Here is a 15,216-nt window from a genome sequence, read left to right on the forward strand (position 1 = left end):
TTACCTACTGTCTGTAAGCTGTTAGTATCTTAATGACTGTTCCACAGGTGCATGTTCATTAATTGCATATGGTTCATTTTCTAAAAACATTTTTTTTAAATTTCACCTTTATTTAACCAGGTAGGCAAGTTGAGACAAGTTCTCATTTACAATTGCGACCTGGCCAAGATAAAGCAAAGCAGTTCGACACATACAACGACACAGAGTTACACATGGAGTAAAACAAACATACAGTCAATAATACAGTAGAAACAAGTCCATATACGATGTGAGCAAATGAGGTGAGATAAGGGAGGTAAAGACAAAAAAAGGCCATGGTGGCAAAGTCAATACAATATAGCAAGTAAAACACTGCAATGGTAGATTTGCAGTGGAAGAATGTGCAAAGTAGAAATACAAATAATGGGGTGCAAAGGAGCAAAATTAATTAATTAATTAAATACAGTAGGGAAAGAGGTAGTTGTTTGGGCTAAATTATAGGTGGGCTATGTACATGTGCAGTAATCTGTGAGCTGCTCTGACAGTTGGTGCTTAAAGCTAGTGAGGGAGACAAGTGTTTCCAGTTTCAGAGATTTTTGTAGTTCGTTCCAGTCATTGGCAGCAGGGTCTTGTAGATGACATGGAGCCAGTGGGTTTGGCGATTGAGCAAACATGGGAAACAGTGTTTAAACCCTTTACAATGAAGATCCGTTGAACGTGTTAGTACCTATGCGTTGGTGCAGCTGTTATGCTGCATGCTTTATATACTGTGTATTACGGGTATTGTCTCGTATCATTCAGTGAGGTTTACCCTCGCTCTTTTGTTTGGGTACAGCCCAGTGTCTTTGTATACGTGCTTGTTTTGGGGGTATTAAAAAACCCTATTGTGTATTCCTGCGCCTGTCTCCAAGTCCTTCATACCAGCGTGACAGAATAATTGACGCGCAAAATGGAGACAAGGCTGAACTGGCGACCATTATAGGGACAGTACAGTACCACGAGGACTGTCTTTCCAGTCTCGGAATCACCATGGACAATGTGCCGGCAACCATCCTGTGCTTGGAGGTGAGTGTGCAGTCCCTCGAGCACCGATCCCGGTAGCAGCTCCCACACCATGACCTACCTCCGTTCCATCGGAGCCGGTCTGTAGAATACCCCTGTCCCTCCCAGAGCGCTTTGATAGCACACCAGCAAGATGCAAGGGGTTTCTTCTACATTGCGATTTGTCCCTCGCTTGCTACACCGGGGTGGATTCCGGCAGAAACGGGGTTGCCACCATCATCTCGGCACTGACGTGCTCTGGACGGGCTCTGGACTGGGGCACCACTGTCTGGGAGACGGGCGGACCAGAGGTCGAGTGCTACGAGCGCTTCACCCTTCTCTTCTCCTTGGTGTTTGATCATCCTGTGGAGGGCCGAAAGGAGGGTGAGCATCTACTCCGACTACGCCAGGGATCTAGGACCGTCTTGGAGTTCACCCTGGAGTTCCGGACCATCCACCGGATGGAATGAGTTAGCTCTGGCCACCATTTTCCGCAGCGGACTGCGGGAGAAGGTACATCTGGAGATTGCCTGCCGTGATGACAACCTGTCATTCGACCAGCTCATCAGCATGGCGATCCGGTTGGACAACCTCCTGCGGTCCCGAAGAAGACCTGCGCGGAAATCGGAGCCTATGGCTACTCTTGCTCTGTGGCCAGAGCTGATGGAGGTGGGCTCGGCACGTTTTCCCAAGGCATGAGAAGGAGGAATCTGGGCATCTGCTTCTATTGTGGAGAAAGGGGTCATTTCTCCCCAACCTGCTCTCTATCCACTAGGAGGCGAATAGGTGACAAACCAGGGAATTCTCCTGTGCCAACCCAGGTAGGAGGCAAGGTCTCCTCTCCTTGTCTGTCAAATCAACCAGTGTGTTTTCCTGTTAAATTCCCTGAGTACCCTAGCCCTTCACTTCCGTTAGCTCTGATTGATTCCGGAGCTGCCGGGAATCACTTAGATAGCGCACTGGCCACTGCATTATGTATTCCTTTGGTTTCACTAACAGTCACCCATTCCAGTTCGAGTCCTGGATAATCATCCAATAGGGACAGGGCTCATACATCACATTACTGTTCCTGTTTCTTTGTTGACTCATGACACTCATTCAGAACAGATGCCGCTCTTGATTATAGACACCCCAACACACCCCATTCTTTAAGGTCTCCCCTGGTGGAGTTTGCATAACCTGGTTATTTCCTGGTCCGAGAAGAGACTGCTGGTTTGGTCGCATGAGTGTCAGGGGAGGTGTCTCGCGGTGTCTGTCAACACCACTATGGTGGAAAGTCCAGACTGTGCTCTTCAAGTGGATTTTCCGGAGGAGTACCAGGATCTGCACCGGGTTTTCTCAAAGACCCAGGCTACGCACCTGGCCCATCGCCCCTGGGACTGTGCCAAATCAAATCAAATTAGATTTTTCACATACTCATGGTTAGCAGATGTTAATGCGAGTGTAGCGAAATGCTTGTGCTTCTAGTTCCGACAATGCAGTAATAACCAACGAGTAATCTAACCTAACAATTCCACAACTACTACCTTATACACACAAGTGTAAGGGGATAAAGAATATGTACATAAAGATATATGAATGAGTGATGGTACAGAACGGAATAGGCAAGATGCAGTGGATGGTATCGACTACAGTATATACACATATGAGTAATGTAGGGTATGTAAACAAAGTGGCATAGTTTAAAGTGGCTAGTGATACATGTATTACATAAAGATGCAGTAGATGAGTAATGTAAGGTGTGTAAACATTATATTATATTAAGTGACATTGTTTAAAGTGCTAGTGATACATTTTTACATCAATTTCCATTATTAAAGTGGCTGGAGTTGAGTCAGTGTGTTGGCAGCAGCCACTCAATGTTAGTGGTGGCTGTTTAACAGTCTAACGGCCTTGAGATAGAAGCTGTTTTTCAGTCTCTCGGTCCCAGCTTTGATGCACCTGTACTGACCTCGCCTTCTGGATGATAGCGGGGTGAACAGGCAGTGACTCGGGTGGTTGTTGTCCTTGATGATCTTTTTGGCCTTCCTGTGACATCGGGTGCTGTAGGTGTCCTGTAGGGCAGGTAGGTTGCCCCCGGTGATGCATTGTGCAGACCTCACTACCCTCTGAAGAGCCTTAGGTTGTGGGCGGAGCAGTCAACGTACCAGGCGGTGATACAGCCCGACAGGGTGCTCTTTTGGTGACAAGCCAAATTTCCTCAGCCTCCTGAGGGTGAAGAGGCAACACTGTCTGTGTGGGTGGACCAATTCAGTTTGTCTGTGATGTGTACGCCGAGGAACTTAAAACTTTACTACCCTCTCCACTACTGTCCCGTCGATGTGGATAGGGGGGTGCTCCCTCTGCTGTTTCCTGAAGTCCTTACTCGGATCTAAATCTTAAAGGGGGGGGGGTGAGAGGGATTACTTATCCTATCCTAGGTATTCCTTAAAGAGGTGGGGTTTCAGGTGTCTCCGGAAGGTGGTGATTGACTCCGCTGTCCTGGCGTCGTGAGGGAGTTTGTTCCACCATTGGGGGGCCAGAGCAGCGAACAGTTTTGACTGGGCTGAGCGGGAGCTGTACTTCCTCAGTGGTAGGGAGGCGAGCAGGCCAGAGGTGGATGAACGCAGTGCCCTTGTTTGGGTGTAGGGCCTGATCAGAGCCTGGAGGTACTGAGGTGCCGTTCCCCTCACAGCTCCGTAGGCAAGCACCATGGTCTTGTAGCGGATGCGAGCTTCAACTGGAAGCCAGTGGAGAGAGTGGAGGAGCGGGGTGACGTGAGAGAACTTGGGAAGGTTGAACACCAGACGGGCTGCAGCGTTCTGGATGAGTTGTAGGGGTTTAATGGCACAGGCAGGGAGCCCAGCCAACAGCGAGTTGCAGTAATCCAGACGGGAGATGACAAGTGCCTGGATTAGGACCTGCTCCGCTTCCTGTGTGAGGCAGGGTCGTATTCTGCGGATGTTGTAGAGCATGAACCTACAGGAACGGGCCACCGCCTTGATGTTAGTTGAGAACGACAGGGTGTTGTCCAGGATCACGCCAAGGTTCTTTGCGCTCTGGGAGGAGGACACAATGGAGTTGTCAACCGTGATGGCGAGATCATGGAACGGGCAGTCCTTCCCCGGGAGGAAGAGCAGCTCCGTCTTGCCGAGGTTCAGCTTGAGGTGGTGATCCGTCATCCACACTGATATGTCCCTCTCATAGTTTCGACAGTGCTGCTATTCGGGGGCTAGCTGGCTAGCTAGCAGTGTTGATTACGTTACGTTGCGTTAAAAGAACGACAATAGCTGGCTAGCTAACCTAGAAAATCGCTCTAGACTACACAATTATCTTTGATACAAAGACGGCTATGTAGCTAGCTATGTAGCTAGCTACGATCAGACAAATCAAACCGTTGTACTGTAATGAAATGAAATGAAAATGTGATACTACCTGTGAATGCGACCGGGTTGTTGAGTTCTATTCAGAAGACGTTGGCTAGCTGTTGGCTAGCTAGCAGAGTCTCCTACGTTAAGGACGACAAATAGCTGGCTAGCTAACCTCGGTAAATTAAGATAATCACTCTAAGACTACACACTCTAAACTACACAATTATCTTGGATACGAAGACAGCAAAGACAGCTATGTAGCTAGCTAACACTACACTAATCAAGTCGTTCAGTTGAGTGTAATAGTTTCTACAGTGCAGCTAATCGGTGGACGTTAGCTAGCTGGCTAGCTGGCTAGCTGCTGGGCAGAGCAGTGAAGACTACTATCTCCCTCACTAGCTTTAAGCACCAACTGTCAGAGCATCTTGCAGATTACTGCACCTGTACATAGCCCACCTATAATTTAGCCCAAACAACTACCTCTTTCCCAACTGTATTTAATTTATTTATTTATTTTGCTCCTTTGCACCCCATTATTTTTATTTCTACTTTGCACATTCTTCCATTGCAAAACTACCATTCCAGTGTTTTACTTGCTATATTGTATTTACTTTGCCACCATGGCCTTTTTTGCCTTTACCTCCCTTCTCACCTCATTTGCTCACATTGTATATAGACTTGTTTATACTGTATTATTGACTGAATGTTTGTTTTACTCCATGTGTAACTCTGTGTCGTTGTATCTGTCAAACTGCTTTGCTTTATCTTGGCCAGGTCGCAATTGTAAATGAGAAGTTGTTCTCAACTTGCCTACCTGGTTAAATAAAGGTGAAATAAAAAAATAAAAAAGTATCATCTGGCCCTTGCACCTTGACATCCAGGCCAGTCCGAAGCTCCTGTGGTGGACGAGTGGTTTCGGCACGCTGAGGAGATCTGAAACCATTTCATTTGCCTATATGCCTATATGTATTTAAATGTAAATGTAAATGTAATGTATTGTCTGTTTTTAGTTGAACCCTGTGTTGAAATTTAGCAATAGCTGTTGATGACTTTCCTAAATTCTATATAGGCCTAAATAGTAGCATTGATGATATGAGTGATAAAATATGGTTACATTTAATTTGCTCTGTTGAACCTACCCTTTGGACATCTTTTGATAGCAACAGTGAATCTTTTTAGATATATCAACTCTTCAGTAGGAGGTGCTGCCTAGCCTATTGTTTTTTTCTGATAGTGGCTATAACAATGAAAATCTGACATTGTTTTAAAGGTACAAATTCATTGTATTTTATAGAAGGTTTGTCTATGTTAAAATGTTGTTACCACGATGACATAATCATGTGGTAGAAATTTTACTTTCAAAACAACAGTTTACATTTAGGACTTTTTAAAAAGCCAATGTGTTTTTCACGTCTATTCCGTGTCACAATACGCTGACAAATTAGATTTAAACAACGTTGATTCAACCAGTTTTAGCAGAGTGGGTGGACACTAAAAGTGGATTCCCTTGCTACAGTAAATCCTATATGGTTCTGTCACAGAGCCAAGGCCCAACTCGGCAAAGCCCACAAGCTTCCCATACATCTGTGCATAATGAATATCTATTCAACTGAAGGCCAGTGTATTTTCTTTGTGGCATACCATGGTTTTAAAATTCTCCATGTTAGGCTTAAATTTAGATTCATAAAAGGGTGTTTTCTTTCCAGGTATTTTGGTTGTCAATTAACCTTTATGGATTGGAGTCAAGGGGTTGCGTTTGATGTTAGCCACCCCCTGAGTAGCAGACATGGAGGAGGCTTTCAGGCAGTAAAACGGATCCACTGGATGCTGAACAGAGATATGTGGTGGGATTTGGACTCCATATTATGCAAGGTTCCCACCACGGTGGCTTCAAACCTTCAGCTTCTATACAACACTAGCAAATCTATCAGAACAATACACTCCATGTCTTTCCACAAGAAGACTGGTGTAACAAATTGAAGGCGATTAAAGTTAACGACCACAAGAGGGTGTGTCTAGGGTGCATAGCTATTGTATGTCAATCTGGTTAGATCATATGACGTCACACCGTTCCAATCCAAATCTGAGCACAGTGTCCATTTGAAGAAAACAGTCACTCCTTATTGTTTATTGCCACCATGCATATCGAAAATTAATTCTCTATCAAATACACACACACACACACACACACACACACATGCTCTGACAACTCACAATGCCCCATCATAATTACATACACACTTGGCCAGTGAAACATCTCTGGACAATCTGGAGTGTGCATTTCGAAATCCTTTTTCAGTGACCTAATCAAAACGCCTGGTAATAAAAGTCTCCCTGAACAAGGAGTGTGGAAACAATGAAATGATCACACAGAAGGCTGTAATGAGAAAAACAGAGTTATAATAACACCAAGCAGGGGTTGAAACTGGTTCAGGGAACAGAGACGAAAACTGGAAAATAATGGCATTTTTTGAGGAACAGAATCAGAACTGGAAAATAAAGGGATCAATACTGTTCCGGAAAATAACCGTTATTATAAAAACATGGGAACCGGTTAATACATTTATTTTACTTTCCGGGTATTTTTTTAAGCCACACAAAAAACGCAAAAAAACGTCTATGCAAAGCCCTTACTCTGTCACTCAGAAACCTATTCCAGTGTCTGCCTGTGAGCAGAAAATCTTTGCCTGTGTGTGTGTGTGCCTAGGCTGCCTGCCCCTCCCCCTCCGAAGCTTGGGCTACTATAGCCTACTGACATTACAATTCAGAAATTAGGGAGAGATTTTTTTATTAGAGAAGAATGGATTTACTTTTTCAATGCTAGTTATGGATACTATAGTTATCACGTTTCACATTGGATTTTTTAAACTACAAAAAGGTAAGACGTGTTTTTAATTCTGGTGCCGCTTTGCACACACAAGCTTGTTAGCCAGTTAGCTAGCTCTTGTCCAATGTAAGACAATTCTCAGAAGTTCCAAATTCCTCCATCGAAGCCGCTCCTACGTAGGTATAATTATGTAGGTCTAATTCAGATATTGCATGTAATAACAAGATGCCCAGCGCTTCAAGCAAAGCCGACCTGCACCCTCTCTCGTTCTCTCCCCACCCCCACAATTTTTGTTGCATCTCACGCAAACACTTGTGTGCCCATTGTGCATGTATACAACTATAGCACATACACTATCTGCCGCCTAGGCTAAAACAACGATAGCTTGCCCACTCCATAGCAAGCTGCTCTATCAGCACTGATTGATGAAGTAATTTAATGTTGAGCTAATGTAGAAAATATATTTGTATTTATTTTGCAGGTCTGAACAGTGGAATGGAACGGAGCGGGAAAATTATGGTTCAGTTCAAATTGAAATGATTGGAAAATAATTGTTTCCAAACCGTCACCAATTGAGTTCTGCTGTAAACCTGTAGTGAGCAATCGGCATCCTGTGATATTGGACGGAAAGCATCAACCCGGACACCAGATAAGGTGAGAGGTGTGTATACGAACCCCGGGTGGACCTTTCACCTCTTCAACTTTTCCATCAGAGACAACATGTGAAAGCAAGGGGAATGTCTCCCATTTTTCTATCACTTGGAACACTTTGGGTACAGATTCATTTCAGTGTTAATATGCGACTCGATTCAGGAAACTAGGCATATGTCGCACCTCACTACTTCACAGGAGAGGCATTTTAATGTAAACTATTTTTTAAATCAAAATCCGTTTTTTTTGTCAGAATTGCCAACTGGAACATGTGAACTTTCATGTGCCTTAATAACAAACTTGTAAGCCATCTGTAAATAGGAATACAATTGTTAAATTACAAACCTAGTTGGTTTAGCCACGGCAAAAGCCAGGACCCTTCCCTCTAGCAATAATTGGCTGAGATAATGGATGGGCTGGCAAAGCATCAATACAGAACTAAGATTGAATCATACTACACCGACTCTGATGCTCGTCGGATGTGGCAGGGCATGCAAACTATTACGGGCTACAAAGGGAAACCCAGCCGTGAGTTTCCCAATGACACGAGTCTACCAGAGGGGTTAAATGCCTTTTATGCTCGCTTCGAGGCAGGCAACACTGAAGCATGCATGAAAGTGTTTTCACTGACATTTTCAACCTCTCCTAACCCGAGTCTGCAAAACCTACATGTTTCAAGCAGACCACCACAGTCCCTGTGCCCAAGAAAGCCTAAATGACTACCTCCCAGTAGCACTCACGTCTGTAGCCATGAAGTTATTTGAAAGGCTGGTCATGGCTCACATCAACAGCATCCTCCTGGATACCCTAGACCCACTCCAATTCGCATACTGCCCCAACATATCCACAGATGACGCAATCTCAATCGCACTCCACAGTGCCCTTAACCACCTGGACAAAAGGAACACCTATGTGAGAATGATGTTCATTGACTACAGCTCAGCATTCAACACCATAGTGCCCACAAAGCTCATGACTAAGCTAAGGACCCTGGGATTAAACACCTCCCTCTGCAACTGGATCCTGGACTTCCTGACGGGCCTCCCCCAGGTGGTAAGGGTAGGTAACAACATATCTACCACGCTGATTCTCAACACTGGGGCCCCTCAGGGGTGTGTTCTTAGTCCCCTCCTGTATTCCCTGTTCACCCACAACCTCGTTGACCAAACACGACTCCAACACAATCATTAAGTTTGCTTACGATACAACAGTGGTAGGCTTGATCACTGATAATGATTAGACAGCCTATAGGGAGGAGGTCAAAGACCTGGCAGTGTGGTGACAGGACAACAACCTCTCCCTCAATATGAGCAAGACAAAGGAGCTGATCGTGGACTACAGGAAAAGGTGGGCCGAACAGGCCCCCATTAACATCGACGGGGCTGTAGTGGAGCGGGTCGAGAGTTTCAAGTTCCTTGGTGTCCACATCACCAACTAACTATCATGGTACAAACACACCAAGACTGTCATTAAGAGGGCACGACAACACCTTTTACCCATCAGGAGACTGAAAAGATTTGGCATAGGTCCCCAGATCTTCAAAACGTTCTACAGCTGCACCATCAAGAGCATCCTGACCGGTTGCATCACTTCCTGGTATGGCAACAGCTTGGCATCTGACCATAAGGCGCTACAGAGGGTAGTGCGTACGGCCTAGTACATCACTGGGGCAAGCTTCCTGCCATCCAGGAGCTAAACACTAGGTGGTGTAAAAGGAAAGCCCCAAAAATGGTCAAAGACTCCAGTCACCTGAGTCATAGACAGTTCTCTCTGCTACCGCACGGCAAGCTGTACCGCCTTTGGACCAAGTCTAGGTCCAAAGGCTCCTTAACAGCTTCTACCCCCAAGCCATAAGACTGTTGAAAAATTAATCAAATGGCCAACCAGTCTATTTACATTGACAACACCCGCACCCTTTGCTACTACTCGCTGTTTATTATCAATGCATAGACACTTTCCCACTACCTACATGTACAAATTACCTCGACTAACCATTACCCCCGCACTTTGACTCGGTATCGGTACCCCCTGTATATAGACTCGTTATTGTTATTTTAATGTGTTACATTTCATAATTTTTGAAACTTTAGTTTATTTAGTAAATATTTTCTTAACTCTATTTCTTGAATTGCATTGTTGGTTAAGGGCTTGTAAGTAAGCATTTCACGGTTGATTTGATTTGACACCCCGAGAGATGAGTCTATATTGGTCTGCAGCCCACTTCTGTCTATAACATAATCTGGTCAGTATGTGTAGATAATCCTTTCTAACGCAGCTTTTTTTAAAGATATCCTGTTCTCCCTGTTCACCCATGATTGCGTGGCCAAGCATGCCTCCAACTCAATCATCAAGTTTGCAGATGACACAACAATAGTAGGCTGGACAGCCTACAGGGAGTGTGTTGCCTGGAAAACAATCTCTCACTCAACGTCAACAAAACAAAGGAAATGATCGTGGACTTCAGGGAGGGTGCACCCCCTTATCTACATTGTCTGGACCGCAGTGGAGAAGGTGGAAAGCTTCAAGTTCCTTGGCGTACACATCACCGACAAACTGAAATGGACCACCCACACAGACAGTGTGGTGAAGAAGACGCAACAGAGCCTCTTCCACCTCAGGAGACGAAAGAAATTTGGCTTGTCAACTAAAACCCTCACAGATTTTTACAGACGCACAATTGAAAGCATCCTGTTGGGCTGTATTACCGCCTGGTACGGCAACTGCACCGCCTGTAACCGCAATACTCTCCAGAGGGTGGTGCGGTCTGCCCAACGCATCACCGGGGGCAAAATACCCCGCCCTCAAGGACAGCAAAAGCACCCAATGTCACAGGAAGGCCAAAAAGATCATCAAGGACATAACCACCCGAGCCACTGCCTGTTCACCCCGCTATCATCCAGAAGGCAAGGTCAGTACAGGCGTATCAAAGCTGGGACCGAGAGACTGAAAAACAGCTTCTATCTCAAGGCCATCAGACTGTTAAACAGCCATCACTAGCATATTAGAGGCTGCTGCCGATAGGCACAGACTAGGAATCACTGGCTACTTTAATAATGGAACACTAGTCACTTTAATAATGTTTACATATCTGGCATTACTCATCTCGCATGTATATACTGTATTCTATACTATTCTACGGTATCTTAGTCACTTAATGTTTACATATCTGGCATTACTCATCTCGCATGTATATACTGTATTCTATACTATTCTACGGTATCTTAGTCACTTAATGTTTACATATCTGGCATTACTCATCTCATGTGTATATACTGTTTTCTATACTATTTTACTGTATCTTAGTCAGTTCCGCTCTGACATCGCTCATCCATATGTATATAGTCTTAATTCATTCCTACTTAGATCTGGATGTATTGGGTATATGTTGTGTAATTTGTTAGATATTACTTGTTAGATATTACTGCACTGTCGGAGCTAGAAGCACAAGCATTTCACTACACCAACAATAACATCTGCTAATCAAGTGTATGTGACCAATATAATTTTATTTTATTTGATTAGTAGAAATGCAAAAGTGTTGCTCTCCATTTGAAATCAGTGAAATGCCCAGTGGAATAACAGTACGATAGCTAAGGAGATGGAGAAAATTCTGGCATTTTATTTATTTAACCTTGATTTAACCAGGCAAGTCAGATAATAAAAAAAATCTTATTTACAGTGATGGACTAGGAACAGTGGGTTAACTGCCTTGTTCAGGGGCAGAACGACTGCAAATCTGATTGATTGCAAATCTGAAGAGGGAGTCGAAGAGAGAACACACAGAAGGCTGTTGTATAAAACACCTGTCTCCAGATTACATCTTCAAACTAAGGGCAACCATGGCATCCGTGACAGAGAGAGAAAAGCATCCATCCATGCATACGGGTAAGATAGTCTGGCTAGCTACAATTTTAGATATTACACATTTCTAATTTTGTCAGAAAGAACATTTCATTTCATGCTGGCTCGCTAGCTAACGTTTCGTGTGTGATCTGTGTAGTAACATTATTCCTATCTCAAAGCCATTTGCATTGCTAGATATAGCCTAATGTTAGCTAGCTAACATTGAACCTGGTTGGATAGCTACCTGCAGATTCCTGCAGGGTAGTAACATGATGAGTTGGGAATATGGTACATTATTTAGCCAACTAGCTATATGTCGAAAGAAGACTCCACTATGCAAGGAAACATTTCACTACACCATCTGTATCCTGTGCATGTGACAAATAAACTTAGATTTTATTTGATATAGTACGTGTTTACCAGAGACGGTAATGTGAAGGACATTACCTGCACCAAAGTCAAATTATGATATAACATTGGGCCTGGTCCCACTCTCCCTCTCTGGCGCATGAGGGCGCCAGGCTGCCCTTTATTACACACACCTGTCACCATCATTACACACTCCTTCTCTTCTCCAGCATCGATCCTCACAGAATGCTGACACCACTAAAGGAAGCATCAGTGAGTTTTGTTTTTTTGTTTCGATTGGTGACGTCTGGTCTGGGTGCCGTCGCCGATGGAACCAGGGGTGCCTCAGCAAGCTTGTTGGGCTTCCACACCTTAGCTGGCTCGAGAGGTCTGTTTTCCTCGGTTGGTTCGGTTGGCGCCCACCCTACGTCATGCTTCAGCCGGCCCATCAGGCTCCCACGCCTCAGCCGAATCATCAGGCTCCCACGCCTCAGCTTGGCCGTCAGGCTCCTACTCCTCAGCGGGATCGTCAGGCTTTCACGCCTCAGCTGACTCGCCAGGCTCCCACGCCTCTGCCGGCTCGTCGGGCTTCTACGCCTCAGCCAACTTGTCCAGCGCCCATGCCTCGGCCGGTCCATCAGGCTCACCCAGGTGGGACGCGAGTCCCTGTTCCTGTTCTGTTTTATGTCCGTGTTTCATTAAATGTTCACTCCCTGTACCTGCCTCTCATCTTCAGCATCGATCCTCACAGTCACACTCACAACTGTAAGCTATTTTCTGTCATTTGTAAATAATGATCTTGTTGTGAGTTTATTTTCCTGTAATTTGAAGACAAATTAGGTCAAGTGGAGACGTTGTCAGCTACAGTATATGATATGGTCATTATTTGAACTGGCTAGCCAGCTAACTATATTGTGCCATAAGTTCCGAACAAAAAAGACAAACAATACTCCATCAGTAGGTTTGAGGAAAAATAGAAACAGAAACCTTTGACATGGACCACCTTGGAGGCAAATGGCTTTATTTGTACACTGGAGCTGATTGATGCTGGAAACCAAAGTTTGTTTCGTAGGGTTCTTGGCGCACAGGCACTTTGGGAAGATGTCTAAATGGTGGAAGTCCACAGCATAGTAGCAGTCTTAATGTGAGAGCAAACACCATTGGCTGTGCTACTGCTGGCTTAGCCAAGGTGGTTGAAGGGGAAAGAACAACATGGCTGTAATAATGTGCATACACTTTCCCCACACAACCTATGTTTCTCTGACATCGACCTGCACTCACCCTTATAGTCCTAAACCATTATGGCAGCGGAATCTGAATTCGGACCAACAGCTGCTGTTTTCTTACAATGAATACATTTCTCGAGCTTCTAAAGCAATAAACAACAGCTAAATATTAACCAGAAGTGTCAAAAATATGGAAATAGCTATTGCAGACAAAGGAGGAAAGTACTGGTAATATAATGTATGTCTATACTCTTGATGCCATATTGGGCTTTCAGTTTGAACAATACACGTATCTAATCCAATTTAACACAATGCACAAAGCCAGTAGGCTCGGCCCAGTCCGTGCTCTTCAAACAAGCAAGGCCTTTTTTTCTCATAATAAGGTAAGATTAGGGGTTGGATCAGAACTGGCTCTCTGTTAGACACATCTGTGCTACAGAATCTCCAAGATAGATTGATGTCACACCTTGAAGCCTTTGTCAAACAGTGTACAGCATATTAGAATCAGGTCTCTTTGAGTTCAGACTTAGACACTTGGTCATTGAGGAAAGGTCTTCGGACACATTAAGAGATGGAAAAAGTGAATGGTCTCTCTTGTTTCATACATGTGTCTCTGCTCTGGACTACGAAACATTGAATTCACTGTCCAAGAACTTGGTCTAAATGAGGCAGAACATTCATAAAAATGGTAATGCTGCCAATTAGTTGAATTGGTACATTTCTGCTTTTCCAAGGTTTATTAATGAGAGCCTATGTAGACCCCTTTATTCTGAATAGTCCAAAACCAACTGGACTATTTTTACCCTCTCTTGAGGAGTGAGGACCCCCAGAAAAATACATAATTGAGCAATTGAAAAACATAATTGAGCAATGTTTCTTGCCAGCCATGTTTCTCAGGATTGCTCTTCTACATTTATTTAGTTTGACTGAACCCTGTGGTTGTAAACCAAGGTCCTGTAATCTTTCCATTTCTAAGGGAGCTTCCTCTCAAAATACACAGCATGGTGGGTCTTCCTGTGTTCCCCTCACCAGACTGAGACTAACTGAAACAGAGAGGGCCCATGTCACCTCACCGTTGACCTGATTTCAGACACAGACATTTCTCAAATTTCACCGAGACAGGTCTTAGTATGTTACCTCATCCTTCTCATTGCCCGGTTACACGTTTGTGTATTCTAAGCCACAGCAGAGACATAGACCTGGACGGTATTTCGGGTGCGCCAGACAAAAGACAAAACGAGTTTAACCCTCTAATAGAGAATTAGTACTAAAAACAACAAACAGACCTAAATACACAGGAGGAAGACAAAATAAGCAACACATGGCAGACACTCGTTAGCTGACAGAAGGGGTTGGATTGACCTAGTTAATCTGCGAGGAAATGTATTGGGCAAGAGAAACAGCACCTAATGGGTAAAAAAAAACGTAACTGGTGAAACTGTCTCTCCATAGCTCTCATTATTAAACCACATTTGGAAAATCAGATCAATATGTTTACAGTAATTGTTTTGAAATGGACACCCTCATAGCGTTGACCTGGAGAAGGTGTCAGATGCTTATCTTTTCTAAACAGGACTATCACAAAGGGGTCTGTCTTCAAGGCTTACCAGATTTCATCAAATTCAATTATCAGCTGTTAATCAGTACTTCCAAAAAGAAAAAAAAACAGTCCAATCAAAACCTCTCATTTTGGATGACTCGTGAGAACTGGAAGAATAAGGAAGAATAGGCGTTCTCTCATACAACATGTACTTTTGAAGGTAGGCCATTCAGAGAACAAAAAGTTGCCAGAGCATTTGGGCTTGGAAAACCGATTCGGATATGCCTCCCACAGTAGTATGATGTGGATTTGTTTAATGGGTGGTTTGGGAGTCTGTATGGTGGAGGCCACCTAACATAAAATAAACAGTAGCTCAATAAAAAGGCAAAAGTCCTCTGTTTTCTTGTTAGA

The sequence above is a fragment of the Oncorhynchus gorbuscha genome, linkage group LG13 (genome assembly GCF_021184085.1).
Source record: "Oncorhynchus gorbuscha isolate QuinsamMale2020 ecotype Even-year linkage group LG13, OgorEven_v1.0, whole genome shotgun sequence".
NCBI classification, from domain to species: domain Eukaryota; kingdom Metazoa; phylum Chordata; class Actinopteri; order Salmoniformes; family Salmonidae; genus Oncorhynchus; species Oncorhynchus gorbuscha.